General features: G+C 35.5%; 2 long non-coding RNA genes across 3 annotated transcripts in view; one reads left to right on the forward strand and one right to left on the reverse strand.

Annotated features, from left to right (window-relative positions):
• Positions 1-19,506, reverse strand: part of LOC114045815 — a 617,680-nt gene that overhangs the window by 300,250 nt on the left and 297,924 nt on the right. The window lies entirely within an intron of this gene.
• LOC114045824 lies at positions 5,019-5,509 on the forward strand. Its single transcript, XR_003569434.1, has 2 exons — positions 5,019-5,106; positions 5,346-5,509. It is a non-coding gene; the product is annotated as an uncharacterized LOC114045824 (long non-coding RNA).

A 19,506-nucleotide genomic window follows, 5' to 3' on the forward strand; every position in this document is an offset into this window, starting at 1 on the left:
ACTTTCAAAAATGGTACTTTAAACATAGTACTCATAAAAACAATAATAATAATAATAATAATAAAAATTCAGTAGCACTAGATAGTAAAGGGCACTATCATCTGTCAGATTATTTCTGTTCAGTCTAAACATAATAATCTTGGCACCAACATTTGTAGACTAGTTTCTTTTACACTTAAAAGTAATTAATAATCAGGAAACAACAAGATTTTAAAAATATAGGATCATAAAGCCAATGGCAACAGTAAAAGTGTTATTGATGTGTGTTTGTGTTTTTTTAAGCTCCCTTGACTAACAAGATCAACGGTTGCTTACTATTGTAATATTTATGCCTCCCAGACTGAGCGTAATGAGCTTAATCTCCAATGAAGTTTTATACCTGACTTTCATATGCTTGTGAAATGGAGAGCCTTAATAGGAGATGCCTGGCCCAAAGACTCCTATACAGAGGTAAATGCTATTGTTCAGACTGAGAGAAAATGTTCTTTCTCAGAGATACTGCTATTTTTTTTTCCTTTCTGTTTCCACTCAGATTAAAGCCATATACATCTATATAGAAGAAATAACAGGAGAAATAGACCAGATTGAACCTGAAAAAGCATATCCTGAGTCATCTTCTTTAGGAGACGAATGATGATGCCAGTTCTTAATTCTAGTCAACTACCTGCCTAAAAAGAAGAATTCTCTACTAGGGTAAACAAAGGCATCTTGGAAGAAGGACTCTCCCGAGCTGGTGGTCCCCAAAGCCAAACCCTACTCTCCATTCACAATTTCAATTAGATAAACCTAAATGAACCAACAGAAGCTTTACTTTCTCCATGATACTGACTAGAACCCCGCTTATATTAAACACAGGCTAAATAGAGAACCTCTGCTTTTCTATCCCTTTGTTCTCCTGGGTGTCACAGCTTCCTGCTCTGTTAGCTTCCTTTTATAGTCTTCCCTCACCAAGCATTTCAGAAAAAAAAAATGCTAAATAAAGATCACAACCTGTTCCATTGTGTCCCCTTCCTCTTCTTCTTTTTTTCCATTTGTGCAATGTTGTGGCACCTATTAACTACCAATGTTTTCAGAATGACATTATACAAGGTGCAGGCTGTACCACTGTGCCCTAAAAATATCAACAACTGCATTAGTCTCACAATAATTAATGGCAGGCATTATGCAAATGACAACTTTTTCGCTGCAAAATAATGACATTTCTTCATTTTAAGCAGAGTTATGCAAAACAATGAATTTAGGATGATAAATCACACAGGAGAATTAAGAAAGCCATAACGTTCCTGCCCAGGCAGGCAGAAAGATAGACAGACCAACAATTTAGAAGACATTGTTTGTTCTCACACCACTATAAAAAAAAATCATAGCCAGTCGGTCATTAATGTGTGAGTTCATGTGGGTTTTTTCCCCCTTTAGGCAACAATGCATAAGGGGATGCTAAATTCTAACAATTGGATCATTACAAGTCACAAGCAAATTTTTCTTTATTAACCTTAATAAGTCATTCACTCAGAGACTATAGTCATCAGGCAAATAAAAAGTATCACACGCCATTCTGCTACACATCAACTAATTCCTTATGCAAACATCACAACATATAGCAATTACTGCCGCTCAAAAAAACAAAGTCATTTTCAATTTACTTTATTGCTTTTATATTTGGCCATTTCCTGTAGCACATTATCAGCTCTTTCCATAACAACCTGAGGTGGAATGAAGAAGAATTTTACCAACAATAACTCCTACTTTCAGCCACCTTTCTGACAGCTTTTCTTACCCTTGCTCTTGCTAGGGTTCCTCCCTAGTCTATAAAGGAGCTGAAATCACAAGGAGAGGATTGGGACGGTACTGTGGGAGCTGGGGGGAGCACTTCCTTATTGCATTTTTTATTGTTACTGTTAGGAAAATGAGAGGGCTGGAAGACTGAGGTCCAGCTGAATTTCCCTGACATTTGTCATAGTGCTGCCAATATCTAGCCTCAATGATGCAAGAACAAGCTGTAATATAGGCTTAGAGTTTGCAGCTAACAGGATAATCTTAAAGGGCAATTGTATAGGCTATTAGTCTGTGAAATGCCCATCATGGATAATCAAAATTAGGAAGCTAGTTCTTCATGCATTAACCAGAATATAGTTTTTCTCTGAGTGTACTTGACTGAACAGCAATAGCAAATGTTCTACTTCCTCTCCCACTTTCCCCCAAATATTAAACATTCTTCTCTCTTGGCTCTTCCTATGTTTTATTCTTTTCAATACCTTTCATGTAACAATCTCAGCTTATGAAGCAAGCACTAATTAAACTGCATGATTCTTTACAGAATTTTATTTAACCCATTTTACAGACTGTTAAATTGAATAAGTGATTATGGGATATTCCCAGAGTTATTCACCTAAATATGTCAGAACTGACTGTTTCCTTCAATGGGAGAAAAATATTTTTTTCTCATCATCATGAAAATGGCTTTCCACTGGTAAACAAGGAGGCTGAAAACAAACTGAATGTGTTACAGCATGTTGATCTCCTCTTTCTATTCTCCTAAATACACAGTCCATTGAGTCCCTTCCCCTTTTAAGGTAGAACATTTCCAAAAAATTATATTTTGGAAACCTCTCTCCCTTCAGTTTTTCCTCCTGAAGTTAATAACATTTTGCAGCTCTCCTTAAATAAAATCCAGCCCATGCTGGATCAATAAGAATGATGCCCATTTCCCTAATGGCAGCCGATTGCCATTTGCTATTCAAATCAGACTAGATAAATTACAGTACATGCCAGGGAACAGGCCAGTGAATTAAGACAGGCCTCCAGAGGACCAGCGATATTATTAATCTTTTAAGACACTATCATATTTCTTCTTGACAGTGTGCATAGACTCACAGACATACTGCACCCAGATTGAAATATCAGCTGCTGAAAAAATCAATAGCGTTAGAAACACAATCATTTTTGGTCTGCAGGGCCCTCACTATGGAACACTTGTGTCCCTTTATGCCATCTCCCTTTCCATCCTCCACTTGGCATTTTACCTTTCTGACTGCTGGTTCTTTCCTCTCTATTTATTCAGTCTAAAAGCTCTTGAGTTCAAATGTCATAAGATGGTCAAGGGTACATCCATTGCCAACCATGGCCATTATGGTCATGGCTCTGATTTTCTATGAGTTGTAGCTATGTTAATTTTACCAAGTGGTAACATACCTTTGGTTGGCCAGCTTCCCCTTTCCAACCTTCTACCACCATTGTTCCATCTGGCTCTGACAGTTTCACGGAGAAAGACAAACATTTATGGTCTCTGCTACTTTCAGAAGGGGGGAGAGGTGGACAATGATACAAGAAATCTGGACTGCAGATGATTAAAGGGAATTTGTGTAAAAAGGAGAAAAACTACAGTCCTTGGAAATTTTTCATTCTGTCAGGCACTGTGAGGGATATTTGAAATGATTCTGTTATCTTCCCCCATCCTCCTTTACGTGTTAAGTCATACCTACATAAAAGGGAACAATTACTTAGATGACAACAAACCCTCAAGGAAAGAAGTCCTTTTGCTATAGGACTTTGCTTATAGACCTCTCTTATAGCATGCAATGTGAAGGTTATCGTTAAGATAGCCAAGTTTTGAGGATCTTGCTTTAATTACTCTTAAATGGAGAAATGCATGGCCTGCAGATGGAACCTGCCTATGTGTTGTCTCCCTCTGGCAGAATAGGAACTCCTCGAAAGCAGGGATGGTCTTTCTTTTCTGTCTGTCTCTCCAGCACTCAGCACAGTGTTTGGTAAATGGTAAACTCCTAGTAAATGCTTTTCTTGTTCATTTGGTCTTTGGGCAGTGTAAATGTACACACACCACAATAAAGCTATTTTTGTTTTACTCATTTATTCTGCTTATCTCAAGCGAGAGCCAATAGCAAATGACTTTGAGGGGCCCTAAATAATCATCACTTAGTATTTTGCAAAATGGGAAGATTTATAAACATTGGCCAAATGCGTATAGCGCCTTCCATTCCTCCAGCTGTCACATTAACTTGCTATATCACACTAGTAACATGTATGCACACCCCATAGCTACCCCAATGCACACCCTATATTACAGGATCAAGAATCACATCTTTGATTCATGATTTTCATAGAATCACAATCCACAGGAATTGCTAGAATGTCCTTTGATGATATGTCTGTTGCCACCATGAACAAAGATGTTTTTTAGGTACATTATGACTAAAGACGAAAAAACAAACAAACCAAGAATTGAAATAAAACGTTCTATCTGATTAAAATAGGGGATCTGGATTTTTTTTTTAAACTGAGCTGTGTCTCTCTGCCCTTCCTTAAAGGACAAAGGTTTCTCCAAAAGCACTTTGGAACACAATCATGTCTTCACCTGCCACATGGAGAAAGAGTTTAATACTGACTGGGAGGAATGGGCCTTCTGACTACTTGAGGGCAGCACCTGAACATTTAATCATCTTTCATCTGAGACCTGAGTAGTGTCTACATCTTGTGGTATATGAGAGGGCTGGCAAGAATGCCATAAAGGAATACAATACAGCACAGTAAAGGAAGAAAACTAGCTAAATATAACATCAAAATACAACCCAGCTATTTCTATGAGCTGTGATGATACAAAAATCATGAATCAAGGACATGACCTTTGATTTCTTAAAGAGGAAAATGATTACACCCTTTGTTTGGCACATGCCCCTCCATGATAGGTCTAAGATTTAAACCCCTTAAGCTGTGTTGAAGTACAGTCTTACATTTTCTCCCTTCACTCAAACTCAAATAAGAATACCATTCTGGGTCATGAAAACCCCTAAAGAGAAGCTCCTGAGTTAATAATCTTATTTTCATCTCATTTATTTATTTATTATTTTATGGCCTGTTTCACTAAGTTAAACCCTAATCTTATTAATCCCAGGGAGAACAAAAAAAAAAAAAAAGCAAAGCACCAACTCCGATTATCAAGCAACGATTTTGTAAACAGTTGTCTAACTAGTTAAAATTTAACCTTAAAAACCAAACATGCAGGAAGAGACAAAATACAGAAGGCTGAAATGAGGGATGGTCATTGCTGTTTCTGCTTATCACCTTTCCCTGGAAGAGTCTGATCTTAGAGTAAGAGTGTTTTGACGACAATCCCAGGAGTGGGTGAGAATATGGAGTGAAAACAAGATAGGAGGTCAAAAGAGGCAGTGGTTTATCACTGTAATCTCAAAATGGAGGGCATTCAGGTCATATGGAAAATAAAGTGACTATGGACATGAACACACTGATCACAGGCTGAGGAACCTGGGGATTACAAAAGGGTAAGACTTCAAGAACACTGCATAATGAAGGTTTCTTTATATCCACAGGTGCACAGCCACTGAATGCAAGGCTGGCTCGCCCACACTGTTCTGTTACTGAATCTCCTGTGGAGCCTGAGGGACCGTTCTTCCATCCGAAACAAATGGAATGCAGTCGGATCTGTCTGCACTCATTTCATTTTAAAATGAAACAAAATAAAACATGAATGGCATTATCATGGTGTGGCTTTTTCCAATACTATCACCTTCCTCTTTCCTCCCCTCTACTTCCCTACTCAGCCTAGTCTTTTGGAGTTTGAGGGTAATCTGAGTTTCTTGCTACCAACTGTTTCTCAATTCACCCTGTGACTTAAAGCAAAACTTTCTCATGAGACACAATATAATCTAAACAGGGGACTGATATCAGCAAGGCCATGTTGCAGATGAATTGTTTCATGCTAAAGAATATGCTCTGGTTGGGATTTTGGATTTTTTTTTTTAACCCCAAGTTTCACATAAGGGATATGTTTGGAGAATCAGGTTCTTCTGTTTCTGGGGATTCAGCACGAAGTCTCTCTTTGGTCAGCAAAGAGATATTAAGGTTCTTAACAATCAAAGGCTGCTAATGAAAAACTTCCTAGTAAAAAACATTACGTATTTTGTTTCACCACCTTACAACAAACCTCTGGAGTGTCCACTACAAAGACTATTATCTCTATTTGGAAGTCATGGAAATTAACACTGTGAAACCACACACACACACACACACACACACACACACACACACATGTGCTAGACACCAAGGCCCTTCCAGCTCCAAAATCAGTATTCTTTCCACTCTATAATGAAGGGAAACTTCATCTTGTTGGTTAGAAGTTAAAAAAAAAAAAATCACATGACAGCCTCATTGAAAATCCCGTACTAAATCTAAATGCCTCTTTGGGTACGGGTTTGTTTAGCTTCCTTTTCTCATGTCAGATTTTAATTGCAATTTGCAAAATGGGTAGATTTATAATCATGGGCCAAACGTCCTGCACAGCAGCTTCCATTCTACAGGATGTCACATTAATTTACCATATCGAGCTAGTAACATGTATGTCACTCCATCTTCCATATGTATGTAGGATTATTTAGCTATGATTCTCTAGAAGAGGGTGCATAACCTAATTAATTCCCTTCCCTTGTTTTATTTTTCTGTTCAATCCTGCTTTTGTCAGAACTTCTCTTTCTAATCTCTCTCCCTTAGAGATCCCATATACCCCTATGATCAACGATCATCATTAAACCACTGATTCCTAAATCTATATCTTCTGGTCAATCAGTTACCAAGTAAGTCAAGTTAACAAGCATTTATTAAGTGTCTACTATATTCCACATACTGTGCCAAGTGCTAGGAATACAAAGAAAAGCAAACGAAAATCCAACAGTTCTCATGGAGACTTTATTTCTTTCATTAGGAAATAACATGCAAAGACACTATAAAAACAAGATACATAGAGGAAAAATTTCTCACTGTTATCACACCACACCAAGGCCTCATCATCTCAAAGTTGGATTTCATAAGCATCCTATTTGGCATCTTTTATTCAAATTTGTTTTGTACACAAGTGATGAATTAATATTTTCTAAACATCATCTCCATATTATGTTCCTCTTCCTTGATCATCTTTATCCCCATCTATACAGCACCTCCATCTTTACATGGAATGTACTCTCCTTTCTCCTCTTCATCAAAACCTTTCCTTGAAATGATAAATCCAAGAGACATGGCAAGAGAAGAAATCAATATGACTTGGTGACTAGAGATGTCAGTGGCAAAAAGCAAGAAAGAGTCAAAGGGATTCCTGAAACTTAGAGACTGAGTAACTAGAAAAATACTGCTGCCATTTGTAACGACAAGGAGGTAGGAAAAAGCGTCTACTTTGGAGATATGAGATAATCAATGCAGTTCTAGGATTATGTGGCATTTGAGGAACTGGTAGGTTACAAGGGTCAGAGGAGAGGAAAAATTCAGAATGGAGCAAAGCTTTTGAACCTGAGGTTTCAAAAATCACTCTACAGATCCTACAGAATCAAAATTTCTCTGTAATCTTAGTACAATACCTTAGGATTAAGGGGATTTTTTTGTTCCATCTTCATTATAGCCTTTTTCTCTCCTTACTCCTCTCCTGTCAGCCGCTCCCTCTCTCTCTAAACCACCCCACCCTTATTCTCTCATTGGCCCAGAAGTGACCGGCCCTGGTAGGTAAAAATGGTCCAGGAGGTAACACCCTTGAAGTTGCTATAGAGCATTTCTGGGTAACCCTGCCTCAGCTATGGGTAATCAACTTAACAGTTGATCAGGGAAGCTTCAATAAGTCTGGGATACCTTTATGGGTCCCAAGGCTTCTTAAAAAGAACTGAGTCCATGTCCACCCATTAGGAGTATCCAACAATATTTCTAGCATCTTTGTGAGACACTAAAACCTGGGAACATTCTTTCTATTTCTCATTTTCAACAGCAGCTACACTGGAATACAGGGAGAGAAAAAAAATTGCTAAGTCATTGCCAGTTTTAAAAGAAAAAAAATTTAAGGAATGAAAAATTATAGAACCTTAACTCAATAATGATTTTAATTGCAGGCAGACATCAAAATGGTTCAGCTTAGTTTTGTAGAAATTGTGGCAGCCAATGGGGCATATATTAAAAAGAAACACCAAGTTTAATTAGCCTTAAGATTTTATACAGGGTGGCCCAACCCTCCCACACCTAGTTTGTTACCCATTAGGTCATCCTCTTTTTCAGTCACCCCCTCTCTTTCCCTTTTCTCCCTCACTGTCATGACAAGCCAATTGGGAGAATGACAGACAGATGCAAACAAGGTTTGGGTAATTACAGCACTGCGGCTGGTTGTTGTTTGAACATCATTTTATTTCTTCCAATCAAACAGGTCCTTGGACTTCACAGCCCTGTATTTCAGATGGGGGCGATGCTGATTATATTATGACATTACAGCACAGACTGGCAGATCAGACAAAGTAGATTTCACTTAATTAAACTGCAGTATCTTTCGTCTAAAGTCCAGGATAGGATTAATCGAAAGGTAGCTCTTTATCATTCCGATTAATGCAGGGATTTGAGGAGTGATCCTAGAGATTTCTGATTTGATGGCTAGTCCAGCGTCTAGCTGGCAGGTGGCTCTGCATCTGTATAACTCGCAAAAATAACACCAGATTGGGATACACGGCAAGGTTACATCCTTCCCTGTTATTTTTTATCTAAAGGAAATGCAGATGGATGTGAATACTGCCATGTCTATTACTTTCTTTTTTAATTTTTAATTAGGAAAATGCCCATTAGGAGGACCAGTTTTTCCCAAATCCCACAACATTTTATGAATGGTTTCCCACAATTCCACTTAGTACTGTGCTCTGATGGCTGCCCCTTCTCTTGCCTTTTCATCAGCATGTCCCAATTTGAATAGTTGGATGGCTCAAGCTGCAGCTTCTCAAGTAGCTGACAGGTTCCAATTCTTATCAGAAGAGGCACAATACACTGATTTAAGGAGGAATTTTGTTCCAATAGTTCTTTTCATACTCACTGTATCCTCAAATTCTTTACAAAGTAATGAATTAGATACTTACAGTGTACTGGCTATTCTACTGAAAGATCAACACCCCCATCCCACCCCCTCACCCCAATCAGGCAAAGGAAAGGAAAATGGGGCCTGGTAGGCAAGTACTTAACGGAATGATGAAATGGTCACAAGCTCATTCTGTTATCCTTTGTATAAAAATAACGCCCCAGTTTCTTTGTGAGAGGTGGAAGGCTAAGGGTGAGAGCTGACAGTATACTTCTATCAGAAAGACTGGACAGCAATACCAATTCAATTCAATAAGCATTTATCAAATGTCTATTATGAAGTTGACCCATCTAATAACAGTGAGGGTGAAGAGTTACTGCCTAGACTCAATGCATGAGCAATTATCTAGGTGATTACTAGATAACTTAAACATTAGAAGTTTTCCTTAATTTAGTAATGAGTGTTAGATAAATTTGATAATGCACATTATTTGAGAAAGATTTTCTTATTTGACAAAAACTTATGGGAAAAGTAGACAATTTGGAAGAAATTAGGTTTAAACCAATATCTTATACCAAATACCATAATAAGTTTTAAATGGATACTTAGAGGTGAATATAAAAGGTCATACCATTAAAAAAAAAAACAGAAAAAGAATGAGACCAGGTACTTTCATAGCTATGCTAAGAGGAGAATTCATAACTGAACAAAGGATTGAGATCACAAAAAAATGTACTAAATTATTCAATTACTTGAAATTGAAAAGCTTTTATACAAACAAGCAGAATAAGAAGGGAAGCTAGTGAGTAGGGGGAAAAACCTTTGCACAAAATATCTCTGTTAAGGATCTGATATTCAAGATATATAGAGAATTAGTTCAAATATCTAAGAACAAGAGCCAATCCCCAAAGGATAAGTAGTCAAAGAATATGAACAAATAGTTCTAAGAAGAATTGCAAACTATTAGCAAAAATATGAAAGACTCTTCCAAGTTACTAACAGTAAAAGAAATGTAATAAAAATGAAGTTTTACCTAACATCCAGAAAACTGGCAAAGTGGACAAAAAGAAAGAAATAGTCAATGTTAGGGAGATTATGGAAAAACATGTATGTTAATATACTATGGTAGAACTGAAAATTGGTACAACTATTATGGAAAATAATTTCTGATTAAACTAAGAAAGTCACTAAAATATCCATACTCCTTGACACAGAAATCCCACTGCTAGGCATACAATCCAAGGAGATCAAAGAAAAGTAAAGTCTCATATATACCAAAATATTCACAGTAGCACTTTTTGTGGAAGAAAAGCAGTAGAAACAAAGAATATACCTCTTCACTGGGGAAAGGTTAAACAAATTCAGGTACATGAATGTACTGGAATATCACTATACTGTAAGAAATTATGAATATAAAAAATACAGAGAAGTAAGAAAAGATATATGAATTGATGAAGAATAAAGTAAGGAGAATTTTAAAAAACAGTATTTGTGCCAGCTATATACCAAGGTAGTGGAAATAACAACAACAACAAAGCTGAATACTGTAAAATAATGAGCAAGTATGAACTTGTGATGAGGAAATGCACCTCCCTCCCTTCTTTGCAGAGGGGCATGGATTATGTATGTGAAATCTTGCATGTGCTGTTAGATATGGCTGACTTATTTGCTCTGTGTTGGTAGACTACTTTTATTTTTCTTTTTTTGTCAGTTCTTTATTGTAAGAGGTAGCTAGCTGGGGAGGAAACAGGGGATGAACATAATTGGAAGTGATGGTGATATTAAAACAAAATATTATCTACTTAACTATTTTAAATTAAAAAGATTTCAAGTAAGTTAACTAACTTCAAGAAAGTTAAGTGGAAAGAATACTACACTAGGAAAAAAATATCCTGAATCCCAATTCCTCTTTCAATATTTACTAAGTAAATAAAGCAGCATATTTACATTTTTACTAAGGCAGCTAGGTGGCACAGTGGATTGAATTCTGGATTTGGGATCAGGAAGACCTGAGTTCAGACCAGCCTTGGATACTTATGAGCTGCATGACCCTGGACCAGTCACTTAACCTCAGCCTGACAAGTTTCTCATTTGGATAATGGGGATAATAATAGAACCAACCTCAGAGGGTTATTATGAGGGCGAAATGAGTTATTATTTGTAAAGTGCTTTGTAAACAATTAAGTGCTATATAAATGCTAGTTGTTATGATGATGATGATAATGTGACCTTGATTACAAGGTATGTTAGAAGGTATATTCCAGTAGAGTGAAAACAGCACTAGTGTCATAGTTAGAAGACCTAAATTCTAGGTTTTGCCCTCTAACTAATTAACTTAATTGCAAGACTTTGGACACATCATTCAATTTTTCTAGGCCTCTGTCTCATCAACTCTAAGCCAACAGAGATTGTATTATATGATTTCTTAAGGCCTTTTCCACTCCAAAATTCTAGGATTCTAGAAGTCTTTTTATTTTTTTTTAATTTTTTTAATTTTAATTTAATTAAATTTTTTTTTTAGGCAATTGGGGTTAAGTGACTTGTCCAGGGTCACACAGCTAGTAAGTGTCAAGTGTTTGGTCTGAGGCCAGATTTGAACTCAGGTCCTCCTGCCTTAAGGGCCGGTGCTCTACCCACTGTGCCACCTAGCTGCCCCTAGAAGTCTTTTTAACTCTCTAAGATGCAGTCCTCCTCACTTTTCTAGATGGTATTATGGAGGACATGGAAGAAAAGAAAAATAAGCTGCCATCTGTTCCAGAAAGGTAAGGGCCTTTCCAAAACTGCAGGCCAAACACTTGAAAAGAAGATGGCTCCAAAAACAGATACTGGAAGATTTGAAGAGAAGTTAATCTATAAAGAGGTAAAGTCTGTCATCAGGAAGACAGACAGATATACAGAAGGGAAACTCAATAGGCTAGAATGGCAGAAAAACCAGGCAATTCCTAAGTACCTACAGAACTCAAATTGGCTCTGGTGACCAGAATTAGTTATCAAAGATGCCAGCTCCAAGGCAAGGAGGTACATACAATGTCACATTCACTACACTCAACAAAACTTCAATTGTGGAGCCATAAATTGCATGGAGGAACCCAAAATGGAGGTCTGAGAACAACTGGATTTACAAATACAAGATCAAGAAACAACAAACTGCCTGAACTGGTAATTCCCTTTCTGCAAGATCTTTCGGTTAATGTGGAATTATCTGCATGGAGGAGTTCATCTATGCTGTTGGCTAGCACTTCAAATGTGCCCTTTTAAATTATCTTCTCCACAGGGAAGAATGAGGAAAAAGATTATATATTTCGTGAAGATGGTTTTGCTGGTAACAAGGAAGACCATATTAACAAGCTTATGAGAAGAATGAATTCAAGGAGTCTACCATGCTTATTTTTCTAATGATCTATTGATGAAAATTCTTGTGATTAAAAATGGGGATAATTATACTTTACCTTCTTGAAGGCAGGGAAATAGAGAAGATAATCTATTGAGCTCTCTGCAGGCTCTAAAATCGGTGGTTCTATGAACTAAAATGACAGGAAAATATGACTTTTTCTATAAATGTTTAACATTAAAGCATTTATTAAGTGCTTACTATATGACAGGAATTGTGCTAAGTGCTCAGAATACAAAGAAAGGGGTAGGGGGAGTACCTGCTTTCAATGAGCATTACTAAGGTGGAAATATAAATGAACCAGGAGTCAAGAAACCTGAAGTCTAGATCTAGCTCTGCCATAACTTGCATGATACTGGATGTTACTTTATCTCTCTGGTCTTCACTTTCTTGGTTTCTAAAATAAGAGAATTGAATTAGATGATTTCCATAACTATCTTTTATGGTCTGCAATTCTATGATTCTTTGACAGTCACAAAGTAAATAATAACATGAACTAATTAGAGGGGAAAAAAAAACCTACCTGAATTACTGAAAAGTCAAAACTATAGAATAATTAAAAAACATGGAATAATGGAGAGAAAGTTGACCTCATTTCAGAAGAACTAAGTTCAGGTCCTGTTGCTGATACATACTGACTGTGTGACCCTGAGCAAGTCAATTAATCTAGACATTTCTGAACAATTTCTAATGCAAAGTGGTAGAGGGCAGGAGTTTCCCACATAAATGAAATTATACCTACCTCCCAAAAAAAGGATTACTTTCACGTATTTATTGCAACTAGAATTAGATAATAAAATGTTATCTATTAAATATCTTTAATAGATTTTTTATTTTTAAGATTAACATATACATTTGAAAGTTAATGGATTGCTCTAACACTCAGAGATTCCATTGCTAAGCACTTATCCCAAGGAGGTCAAAGACAGGAATGTCCCATAGACGATAAAATATAAATGCAGTATTTTTTTGTGGTAGCAAAGAATAGAAACAAAGTAAATGCCTGTTCGTTGTGGAATGACTAAACAAACTATGTTATGTTGATATAATGGAATACTACTGCACTACTTTAAGAGAGAATGTGTTTTGGAATATAGGGAAGCATAAGAAAACTTATATGAACCAACATAGAATTAAGGAAGCAGAGTCAGGAAAATAACATACACACTGACTACAAAAATGTAAATGCAAAGAAAGAACAACAACAACAACAACAAAATAAATGATGCGTAACTATAATGACCAAGCTTAACTCTAAAGAAGAGATGATCTAAATACTCACATGAATAAAACAGAGAAAGAGCAGATCAATGAACTGGGCATGTGATTTAAAAAGTTAGAAAAAGAACAAACTAAAAATCCCCAATTAAACACCAAACTAAAAATTCTGAAACTCAAAGGAGAGATGAATAAATTGAAAGAAAACTATTGAAGTAATAAATAAAACTAAGAGCTGGTTTTATGAAAAAAAAAAACAATAAAATAAATAAACCTTTGGTTAATTTGATTCAAAATAAGAAAGAAAAAACCAAATTACCAGTATCCAAAATGAAAAGGGTGAATTCACCACCAATGAACAGGAAACTAAAGCAATAATTAGGAGCTATTTTGCCCAACTGTATGTCAATAAATCTGACAATCTAAGTGAAACAGATGAATATTTACAAAAAAATTAATTGCCCCAGATTAACAGCACAGGAAATAAAATACTTAACCCCATTTTAGAAAAAGAAATTGAACATGACATCAATCAACTTCCCAAGAAAAAAATTTCCAAAGCCATATGGATTTACAAGTGTATTCTATCAAACATTTAAAGAACAATTAATTCCAATACTATATAAACTATTTGGAAAAACAGGCAAAAAAGGAGTCCTACCAATTGCCTTTTATGACACAAATATGGTGTTGATACATAAACTAGGAAGAGACAAAACAGAGAAAGAAAATTATAGACCAATTTCCCTAATGAATATTGATCCAAAAATTTAAATAAAATATTAACAAAGAGATTACAACAATTTATCACCAGGATAATATACTATGACCAAGGTGGATCTTTACCAGGAATGTATGGCTGCATCAGTATTAGGAAAACTGTCAGCACAATTGACCATATCGATAACAAAACCAACAGAAATCATATGATTATCTCAATAGATGCAGAAACAACTTTTGACAAAATACAGCACTCACTCCTATTAAAAACAATAGAGAGCATAGAAATAAATGGAGCTTTCCTTAAAACAATAAGTACTATCCACCTAAAACCATCAGCAAGCATTATATGTGATGGGGATAAGCTAGAAGCATTCCAAATAAGATCAGGGTGAAACAAGGATGCCCACTGCCACCACTATTAATCAATACTCTATTAGAAGTTTTAGCTTTAGCAATAAGAGAAGAAAAAGAAATTGAAGGAATTAGAATAAGCAATAAGGAGACAAAACTATCACTTGATGCACATAATATGATGGTACACTTACAGAATCCTAGAGAATCAACTAAAAAACTTATTGAAATAATTAACGACTTCAGCAAAGTCACAGGATATAAAATAAACCCACATAAATCATCAATAATCATATATATATGTATATATATACATATATATATACACACATATATATTTCCAAAAAAGCTCAGCAGAAAGAGATAGAAAGAGAAATTCCACTTAGAATAACTGTGGAAAATATAAAACTATTTGGGAGTCTACTTGCCAAGACAAACCCAGGAATATGAACCACAATTACAAAACATTTTTCATACAAATAAAGCCAGGTCTAAACAACGGAAAAATATCAATTGCTTATGGGTAGGCCGAGATAATATAATAAAAATGACAATTCTACCTAAATTAATTTACTTATTCAGTGCCATAGCAATTAAACTACAAAAAAATATTTTATACAGCTAGAAAATACAGTAACAAAATTCATCTGGAAGAACAAAAAGTCAAGAATACCAAGGGAACTAATGAAAAAAAATGCAAAGGAAGGTGGCCTAGCCATACCAGATTTAAAACTATGCTATAAAGCAGCAATCATCAAAACTATTTGGTACTGGCAAACAGAGTGGTAGATCAGTGGAACAGATTAGTTATACAAGACACAGCAGTAAATGACTATAGTAATCTACTGTTTGATAAATTCAAAGACTCCAATTTTTGGGATAAGAACTCACTATCTGACAAAAACTGCTGGGAAAACTGGAAAAAAAGTATGGCGGAAACTGGGCATAGACCAACATCTCACACCGTGTACAAAGGTAAAGTCAAAATGGGTATATGATTTAGACATAAAGGGTAATACTGTAAGCAAATTAGGAGAGCAAGGAATAGTTTACCTGTCAGATCTGTGGAGAAAGGAAGAATTTATGAATTTTGATTATATTAAATTAAAAAGGTTTTGCACAAACCAAACCAATGCAACCGAGATAAGAAAAGCAAAAAAAGGGAAACAATTTTTACAGCAAGTGTTTCTGATAAAGGCCTCATTTCTCAAATATGTAGAAAACTGAGCCAAATTTATAAGAATACAAGTCATTCTCCAATTGATAAAGGATCAAAGGATATGAAGAGGCAGTTTTCAGATGAAATTAAAGCTATCTATAGTCATATGAAAAAATACTCTAAATCACTATTGATTAGAGAAATGCAAATTAAGACAACTCCGAGGTACTATCTCAAAACTATCAGAATGGCTAATATGTCAGAAAAGGAAAATGATAAATGTTGGAAAAGATGTGGGAAAATTGAACACGAATACATTGTTGATAGAGCTCTGAACTTATCCAACCATTCTGAAGAGTGATTTGGAACTATGCCCTAAGGGCAATCAAACTGTGCAGACCGTTTGATCCAGCAATACCACTACCAGGTCTTTCTCTCAAAGAGATCATAAGAAAGGGAAAAAGACCTACATGTACAAAAATATTTATTGTTAACTCTTTTAGTAGTGGCAAAAAATTGAAAATCAAAGCAATACCCATCAATTGGGGAACAGCTAAACAAGTTGTGGTACATGAATATAATATAATACTACTACTGCGCTATAAGAAATGATGAGCAGGTGGATTTCAAAAAACCTGGAAAGACTTACATGAATTGATGCTAAGTGAAGTGAATAGAACCAGGAGAACATTGTACATAGTAACAGTAACACTGTGCAATGATCAATAGGGTTGACAGCAATACAGTGATCCAAAACAACTCCAAAAGACTCATGACAGAAAATGCTATTCACATCCAGAGAAAGAAACATGGAGTTTGAATGCACATTGAAGCATACTATTTTCACTTTTTTGGTGGCTTTTCCCTTTCAATCTGTTTCTTCTTTCACAACATGACTAATATGGAAATATGCTTCCATGACTGCACATGTATAACCTATATCAGATTGTTCGCCATCTTGGGGAGGGGGGAGGGAAAAGGGGGAGGGAGGGAGAGAAATTTGGAACTCAAAATCTTATAAAAATGAATGTTGAAAGTTATCTTTACATGTAATTGGAAAAAATAAAATACTAGTTACCAAAAAAAAAACAAACCAGAACTAAACAGAAGAAGAAGAGATGACAAAATGCAACCTCCATCCCTTCTTCGAAGAGCTAAATGATGGTAGGTGTGCAACACTGCACATACTGTCAGATTTGGTTGACGTGCTGGTTAGTTTTGTTGAGTTTTTTTCTGGACAAGGCCTATCCTTGACTCTCTTCTCTTTTCTCTCTTTTTCTTGGTGACTTCATCAGCTCTAACAGGTTTAAATGCCAATTCTTTGGAGATGATTCCCAGGTTTATATATTCAGTCCTAGTTTCTTTTTTCTTTTTAAAATTTATTTTATTTTTAATTTATGGAATAAAACAAGTATTACCATAACATAGTATAATTAAAAAGATGATTGTACATGAAACTGCATATTATGTACAACTTGTTATCCCTTTAAAGTATAATTTAGTTACGATATAAATTTCTTTTTTTCTGCTTTTTTTTCTTCCCCCTTCTCCCTCACCCTAGAGATGGCTACCATTAGACACAAATAGGTATGTATGTATGTATGTATATGTGTGTGTGCATGTGTGTAAAATTATTCTATACATACTTCCATTTATCAGTTCCTTCTCTGGATGCAGATAGCTTTTTTCTTTATGTGTCCTTTATACTTAATTTGTATATTTTATAATAGTCAAAATGACTTAATCGCTCAAAGTCACTCTTATAACAATACTGCTGTTACTGTATACAATGCTGTCTTGGTTCTGCTCGTTTTGCTCTTCATTATTTTGTGCCCTGGTTTCAAATTGGATATCTCACAGGTATTTCAAGCTCAATATGTACAAAATGGAACTCATTATCTTTCCCCTAAATCTCAATATTTTTAGCACCACCATCCTTCTAGTTACCCAGGTTCACAACCTCAAATTCATCTTCAACTTCTCATTCTCTCTCACCTAAACATTCAATCAATTGTGAAATCCTGTTGACTCTACTTCCCCAACATCATCTATTTTAGCCCTCTTCTCTCTACTCACATAGCTATGTCTATAGTGCAGTTCTTCACCACCTCTCACTACTACTGAAGGCCATCCCTCCCCCTGCCCTGCAATTCTTCCTACAAAGTGACTTTCCTAAAGCACAGGTTTGACCATGTTGCTTTCTCATTCGATAAACTCCAGCAGCCTCCTTTTACCTTAAGGATCTTATACAATCTTCTTCGTCACTGAAAGCCCGTTACAACATGACTCCAACCTGTCTTTCCAGTCTTAACTATATATTACTCCCTTTTCTTCACTCTACAATCTAGGCAAACTGGCCTTATTGTTGCTTCTCAAACAGGTAACTCCTCCCATCTGCAGACCTTTTCATAGGCTGTCCCCCAAGCCTAGAATGTATGCCTTCTTCATATCTACCAATTAGAATCCATAGTTACCTTCAAAACTTAGCCCAAGCATCAACTTCTACGTGAACTTTTTTGAGTTCACACCCAACCCCTTTACCTACATTTCCACCCCACCCCCTCAAACTATATTATATTTATATATCTATTTTGAAAATATATATATATATATACACATAAATATTATCTATCCTAAAATAACGTTTTTAATCTTCACATCTCCAGTGTCTTGCACAATGCCTGTAATTTAGTAGGCACTTAAATGTTTTTTGATTAATTGATTGATTCTCTTTCCTTTTAATTCTTTGTTATAAGGGATGGCTCCCTAGATAAGAGATGAGGGAGGATAGAATAGGAAATGAAGGTGATGTAAAAAAAAGTTAATAAAATTTAAAATTTAAAGATTTAAAAAAGAAAATATTAATGGATGCTTCTTAAATGCTCGAAAACATTATTTTTAAAGTTAATTCCTTCCCCTAAAACTCCATCTTCACTGCAAATTTACTTATCCAAGCCTTTCTTGATAGCGCAAAAATAAAATTCAGTTTAACTCTTTTTCAGAGGATCATAGATTCTAAATTAGTGGGGTCTGAAATGATGGAGTTTTACCATAATTATATATCTAAGAGACTTCAGCTTATAAACTAAGCTATTTACAAGACCTTTACTCCAACACACTGTCACATTCATTTTACTCACTACTCAAAGAAGAAAAACAACCCTATGGCTTTTGTAAAAATTTATTTCCTAAGGATAAAAAAAATAAAGAACAAGAAACCAAGGAGTTTAGAAGAATATTTGTACAACCATGCTAAAAATAAGGGTATACTGTCCCCAGGCTCCAAGTAGGCTGTCAGTTTTGTTTCTCAACACATAGGTTAGTTCAAAGAATTTCAGTCAAACAATTCAGTTCAATTCAATTCAATGAGCATTCATTAGTAACATATCTAATATGGAAGTTATGATAATACCAGGAATAACAACCAATTTTTGTTCAATTATGACTATTTCCTTAACAATTAATAATTTAGTCACCAATATTATATCTGACCTTTTGCTCATCTCTGATTACATGTGTGATGGGCACATGTATATGTCAGATTTATTGGTAACTGATGCTTTTATACTATCAAAATTTTTAAAAGCTTTGTGGTGATCAATAAATCCTTCAAACACCCTGGAACATCTTTCTTGCCTTTAAAAGCATTTTGGAATAAAGTCTTTAACAAAGTACATACACCTAAGCTGGTGAGAAATATAACCTGGGTAGGAAGAGGGCACAATTGTGATTTTTTTCTAAATTAAATTGATAAATTAATGTGCTAAAAACCAGCCTCTAAAATCTAGCTTACTGTGAATCCACTAGGTCATTTCCATCTCTATC

The sequence above is a fragment of the Vombatus ursinus genome, unplaced genomic scaffold (genome assembly GCF_900497805.2).
Source record: "Vombatus ursinus unplaced genomic scaffold, bare-nosed wombat genome assembly UNPS02001419.1, whole genome shotgun sequence".
NCBI classification, from domain to species: domain Eukaryota; kingdom Metazoa; phylum Chordata; class Mammalia; order Diprotodontia; family Vombatidae; genus Vombatus; species Vombatus ursinus.